Source organism: Carcharodon carcharias, assembly GCF_017639515.1.
Source record: "Carcharodon carcharias isolate sCarCar2 chromosome 37 unlocalized genomic scaffold, sCarCar2.pri SUPER_37_unloc_1, whole genome shotgun sequence".
Lineage (NCBI taxonomy): Eukaryota > Metazoa > Chordata > Chondrichthyes > Lamniformes > Lamnidae > Carcharodon > Carcharodon carcharias.
The window spans coordinates 5,749,346-5,756,499 of NW_024470758.1; positions in this window are offsets into that span (position 1 = coordinate 5,749,346).

Consider the following 7,154-nt stretch of genomic DNA (forward strand, 5'->3'; position numbering starts at 1 on the left):
ATAATTCCGGCCCAGCCAGCGAAGCCGACATCCCGTGAATTAACTTTAAAAAATATGACCTTCACGATATTGTTTCCATCTAAGAGGATGTTTTTTTTCTATTCAGATAATCATACAGCGATAGTGAAGACGAGGTGGCCTCTCAGAGAAATTGCGCCTGTGCCAGTTCTTTGGGAGGAATGTGCTGAGGGAAAGGGGAATACATTGGCTGGGATGTGTTTGCAGCATTTACAGCTTGTATCCATCTGTGAATAAACACAATATCAGAGATCTGTTGAAGATTGAAGTTTTGCACTGGAAGCAGGAAACTATTGCAAATAACAGACATGATTGTGGGCATCTGAAAATGCTCCCTTTTGGCATTATTGAGGATGCAAATAGCAGAGGAGGGTTTCGATCCATAGATCTCTGGGTTATGAGCCTAGCACGCTTCTGCTACGCCACTCTGCTGCGTTGCTTATGAAGTCTACTGTTCATTTTGATGTTAAAGTGTTTCCCATAGTTAGAATATATTTCCTGCTGTTGAATTGTGCTCTCTGGTATTGCGAAATGTTTTTTGTTGTTGTGTAAAATGCTTCCCTGCAGTACAAACGAGTTCCCGGTTGTACTAATATGATGGCCGAGCCAGCGAATCTAATATCCATTGAATTAATTAATAAAAATAAGTTCCGCTCTGTTGCACTTCTCAGCTCTGGCCAGTAGATGTCAGCACACTCAGAGAGCGACAGAGCAGACAAAAACCGTTCACATTTTATTGGACGGCGAAGGGAGGTTTTTGGAATTACTAACGGTGGAAATGATATTTCATAATATTTTGTTGTACCAAGCAGACGTTATAATGTTATACCGTCCGACCGTTTTTTTTTTTTATTTGAGAGTGAGATACATTCTTCACTGCCCTTTTCTGGCCCATATTGTGAACGTGGGATTCAATATCTCTGTCATTCACTGGTACTGTGTGAAACTGAGAGACATTCTGAACCTGTCAGTCTTAGTTACTGTACGTGAGTGTGGAGACATTGTCAGCGGAACTGCCAATGTGTTTGGATTTATTCTGACAGTCATTCTCTTGGGCAGTATATTTGTGTTATATTCCATTCTTATCTGTATCACTATTTTCTGCTACTCAGAGAGGTGGGTTACATTCTGAAACTGTCAGTGAAACCGTATGTGTGGAAGTATTTTGCTCAATCAGTCAGCTTCTGGTGCTGAAATTGAGTGTTGGAGTCATTCTGTGTCTCTCATTTTCTGGCACAATATACATGTGTCATATTCAGACTGCATATTGCATTTTCTGGTATTGTATGAGTGTCTGGACATTTTTTAAGCCTGCCAGTAGAACTGCAGGTGTGCAAGTTCTCAGTCACTTTCTGGTAATGCAAACGAGTTTGAGATTCATTCTGAATCTCTTAATGGTGTGTGTGTGTGCTGTGTGTGTGTTTAACTCTATCAGTCAGTACTTCTGTATGTGAACATGGAAATCATTCTGAATCTGAAGTCTTTGGTGCCCTTTTTTATTCATTCGTGGGATGTTGACTTCGCTGGCTAGGACAGCAGTTATTGTCCATCCTTAGTTGCCCTTTAGAAGGTGGTGGTGAGATACCTTCTTGAACCACTGCAGTGCATGTGGTGTAGGTACATCCTCAGTACTATTCGGAAGGGAGTTCCAGGATTTTGACCCAGCGACAGTGAAGGAACAGAGATATATTTCCAAGTCAGGATTTTGAGTGTAGTATGCATTCTGTATCGTTACATATATGTCAGCTTCTCATAACGTGTGTGAGCGTAGCATTCAATACAGATCTGTCAGTGGCACTCTGTATCTGTGATATTGTAAAGTAAGTGTGGGAATCTTCTGTTTCTTTCATCACTTGGTTGTGTTTGTGAGCATGAGATTCATTCTGTATCTTGTCAGTGGGATTAATTTTACGTCTGTCAAACTTTGGTATTTAAAAAAATGTGAGATTCAATTGGTGTTTTTTAATCATCGGTATTGTATGTGAAAGTGGAATTTATTGTGTGTGTTAGTGTGTGGTCTTCCATTTGTATCCGTCAGCATCTGTTACTCTATGTGATGCTTGGACTCTTTCTAAATCTCTCAGTGGTACAATTGGTGTGTTATATTTCTTTAGTATCACTCAGATTCAGCTATTGTGAGTGAGTGCAGTGAACAGCCTGTATCTTTCAGCATCTGGCACTGAAAATGTGCTTGAGAATTATTCTCTGCTTCTGTGTGAGTGTGGATTGATTATATAACCTTCAGTCTCTGGGACTAATTATACGTTTGATTCATTCCACATACATTTCCAGCAGAACAACAGGCCACTGATATGGTAGGTTTAAAGCAAACAATGTGTGTCAGCTTTGGCTGAGTATTAAATCTCTGTCACTGTGAACACAATTGTTAAAGATAATGTATCCTTCAATCTGATCCTGGATTGGTCCAGCAAGTGTAACTCCAGCTTGTACGAAACGAATTGTTATGTGGCATTGAGTCTGATTCTGAGTCAGAATTTCCACACAAATGCAAAATGGAGCTCAGTCCTGAATTGGTAAAGTATCTTTAATTTGACACTGTGTGAGGATTTAGAATTAGCATGGAGTTTGTAGCTCAATTCATAGTCATCAAATTAATATTGTATCTCAGTTTCATAATCAGGGTGAGTTTTAACTAGAATCTGGGTTTGTATCTCAGGTTATACTCGCTTTCAGAATATCTCAAACTGATAATGTAATTGAGATTTGGATTTGCATCTAATGTATGTGTCAGGACACAATGTGGGAATTAATACTGCAATTTATAAACTAATGATGTGTGTAAATATTGGACTGTTGCAAACATGAATCTCAATGTACATTATTAAGGTTAAGCCTGTAAACTTGAAACTGGAAACATGCATCAGTTTTATTGGACATTCAGTTTGTAGCTGAGGCTGTCCTATTGTGGGATTGAACTGCTAAAAATTGGATCGTGGGTGAGAATGTGGACTACCCGTCAGTGGTACTGAGTCGAGGTAACACGGGAACAACATCTATCTCTCCTGCACAGTTTGACTGATGGATGGAAAGTGTGACACTGGAACTATTTCTGCTGTCTGAGACTGTGAAATTGATGACCTGTCTGTGTCTCTGCGCTCTGTCAGTGATAATGTACGGACTGTGTGGGAGGAGCTGGCGGGAATATTCATTCTAACGTGGCTGGAGGAAACATCACATTTATTCTGGTTCCTTCAAATATTTGCCTGTTGGAAAAAAGTATATTTTAGGACTCAAGTACAGGTGGGGTGGAAGATACAGATTCCGTCAGTTTAACCTCTATAAATAATCATTGTGAACGGTTTGAGAGGCTTTAGCCAGGCTCTAGCTCTGATTGGTCAGTCCATTCTCAATCCAAATCTTCAACCAATCGGAGAGCCAGGTAGCAGGAATTGGAAGTGCCGATTGGCTTATATTTTCAAACTCGAAAATCCCGCCAATTTGAGGGAAAAATATAATAGCCGAACGGCTTAATTTCCAGGCAATTTTAATCTCACACTTTAGGAGCTGTAATATTGCATTTTGCGTCACAGAATCCTGGCGGTATTTTAGGAACAGATTAAATTTGTCAATCTCTTATCTGTAACCGGCGGTAACAAAGCAGCGATTTAAAACAGAGCCAATCTCAGCTCACTGGAAACGCAATAACATAGGTTACCAACCGACTCCTTCACACAGGCTTCATCGGGACAGAGAGAAACGGCTGATTTCTGACCCTCTCCCCTGAAAGCGGCCGGGAATGTTACAATCGGAAGAGCGGAGCGCTCCAGCAGCCACACGCTCAGCATAGCTGCTCTTTCTCAGGAGCCTGTGAACACGGCCCGCGGGGAGCTGCAGTCCAGCCCGGGAGGAGCGAGACTTGGCTTTGGCTTTGTCCTGGGCTTTACCGCCGGTCTTTCTACAATCTTACACACACTTACACCACGAATGAAGAATTCCTCCCGCACTCACCCTTCCCCGATCTTCTGGGGAATGCAGTCGGCCACTTCTGAATGGTCAATGTGTTCGGAATCTCATTGGGTGGCTTTTGTAACCAATCAGAGAGCAGCTTATTTCACCAGCTTTCAAAGATCAATGAGAAAATGGGCCGGAGATTGACTGAGCCAAACTGGCAGAGCTGAAACGGGTTTTCAAATTGAAAATAAGCGCCAATGTATTTGAGAATGGCTGAAAAAAGAGACATGTCAAAGCTTTTCCTTCTGCACTCAACAGGACACTCCAAGAAAACCAATATAAGGGGAAGACAACAATTTATACTGATAGAGAATATACTTCAGGGTGGAAAGTGACGGTCTCAGGCCCGGTCATGAGCTTGTGTGATACACAGCGCGAAATGATCTGATCAGGGTAGCCATTACCCTGCAGGATGCCTTTGATGAGCCCGATTTCAGCATCAAGCTTGCATGGTGAGCAAATGGCTCGGGCCCTGTTTACAAGGTTGCCGATAAGACCAGTCTTACAGAGCGTGGAACTGTAAGAATCCCAACGCGTATATTGACCAGTGAAGGTCGGCTTGCGGTAATCCTGGTAGAGAATCCTCTGGAAGATTTCTCAACTAGTGTGTCATGGGAGGGGAGTTATTTTGACTGCTCCATTTCATAGGTGAATTTGAGCGCAGGATGGAGCCCATAAAGACATGTAAGGAAATTGTTACATGCAGCTGCGGATTTAAATATAGCAAACGTATCATCCACATATCGGAAATATGCGAGGGGGAGGAGGTGAGGCGTCTTTCCATCCAAGGCCCGAATTTTACGATCGGAAAACGTGAGTGATGAAATGTTAGAATTATTTTATTTCGTTAGTCCATTATTTTCTTGTTGGAAATCTTGCCACACGTTCTGTTGTTATTTATCTCATTTTGGAAACCACAGAGATTAACTCCGCGGGTCCGGAATTGTGGTCTGACCACGGATAAGGCTGAAAATTAAGTCACTACTGCGATGGCCGGGAATCGAACCCGGTCAACTGCTTGGAAGCAGCTATGCTCACCACTATACCACCATCGCAAAATTATTTTCAGCATTTATAGTACCGCTGAAACACAGTATATCTTTGGCATTTTGTGTCTGAATGATAAACTGTTTTGCAATAACTCTCACCATGCTTATGTTTTTTCACACTCATTTAAAATGTCCCCAAAGAAGTTACCTCTTTGCACGTCTCACGTTCAGCCAGCAGATGGCACCAGTCCACAATAAATTGGCTCATGCTGTTTCTCAGATCAGAAACATCGAGACAGGAAAAGGTCTGTTGCTGTCCGGGGAACGGGCCGTGAAAGAGACAAAGATAGTGACTAACTACAACGGCTCCATGTAGATATCCACAAAGTACCGAACAATAAAAAAATGTAATTTATCCTGGAAGGGATGAGGAAGTTCTGTCTGAAATAACTAGACCAACACCGCCCTTAAAATAATCAATTTGATGTCACAAATTCAATACCAATCGTTTAAATTTCAGCCGGTATTCATTTCCATTTTTAGACAGACACTTTCACTGACCGGTTCAATCTTTGCAAAACATTTCGAAATCCCGCTGATTAAACTAAAGACCCATAATCCGATTTTGTCTTGTTCTTAGTCCCATTCATTTGTTATACCTTCAGACTAACTGGTTTAAAGTCTGTTTGTCTGGTCTGTTTGTGACCTTAGTTCTCCTTCTCTGCCTGCTCCTCATACCTCTTGACTGCCTTGTAGATTACAGATCTCTGGAACTCAAGCTTGGCCAAATCCCACGTCACAACTCAAACCCAAACACATTATATTCTCCAATTCAGCTGGAAGAGGAATTAGTAAAAGTCTCGACCCTCACGCCTTCTCCTCCCTCCCAGAAACATGCTACGGGCCCCCTTGTCCTCACTTATCACCCCACCAGCCTCCACATTGAAAGGACCATCCTCCTCCATTTCTGCCAACTCCAGCATGATGCCACTACCAAACACATCTTCCCTTCACCACCTCTGTCGGCATTCCGTAGGGATCGTTCCCTCCGGGACACCCTGGTCCACTCTTCCATCACCCCCTACTCCTCAACCCCCACCTATGGTACCACCCCATGCCCACGCAAAAGATGCAACACCTGCCCCTTCACTTCCTCTCTCCTCACCGTCCAAGGGCCCAAACACTCCTTTCAAGTGAAGCAGCATTTCACTTGCATTTCCCCCAACTTAGTCTACTGCATTCGTTGCTCCCAATGTGGTCTCCTCTACATTGGAAAGACGAAATGTGAACTGGGCGACTGCTTTGCAGAACACCTGCAGTCTGTCCGCAAGAATGACCCAAACCTCCCTGTCGCTTGCCATTTTAACACTCTATCCTGATCTCTTGCCCACATGTCTGTCCTTGGCTTGCTGCATTGTTCCAGTGAAGCTCAACACAAATGGAGGAACAGAACCTCATCTTCCGACTAGGCACTTTACAGCCTTCTGGACTGAATATTGAATTCAACAACTTTAGGTCTTGAACTCCCTCCTCCCTCCCCACCCCCTTTCTGTTTCTTCCCCCTTCCTTTTGTTTTTTTCCAATAATTTATATAGGTTTTTCTTTTCCCACCTATTTCCATTAATTTTAAATCTTTTATGCCCTGCTAGTCTTTCCACCCCACCCCCACTAGAGCTGTACCTTGAGTGCCCTGCCATCCATTCTTAATTAGCACATTCGTTTACATAATATCACCACCTTCAACATCTCTGTGTTCTTTTGTTTTTTTGTCTGTGACATCTGCTCTTATCACTGCTTGCTTGTCCCTAAAACCACACGGCACCCCCCACTTCTCCACCACCGCCCCCCCCCCACCCCAAACCCCGCCACACCTTAAACCATCCTATATTTCCCCCATCTCCTTATATTCACTCAGTTCTGTGGAAGGGTCATGAGGACTCGAAACATCAATTCTTTTCTTCTCCGGAGATGGTGCCAGTCCTGCTGAGTGTTTCCATGGAATTCTGCTTTTGTTTTGGATGATCACAGACTCTCTTCTGTCTGTCACTCAGTCTCCACCCCGCCCCGCCTCTCACTCTCTGTCCCTTTCTCAGTCAGGTCGGGGTGGGGTCTATAAAAGAGGAACCTGAAACAGCTCGTCTCTTTATTCTGCAGCGATCTGAGAGAAGGATCACC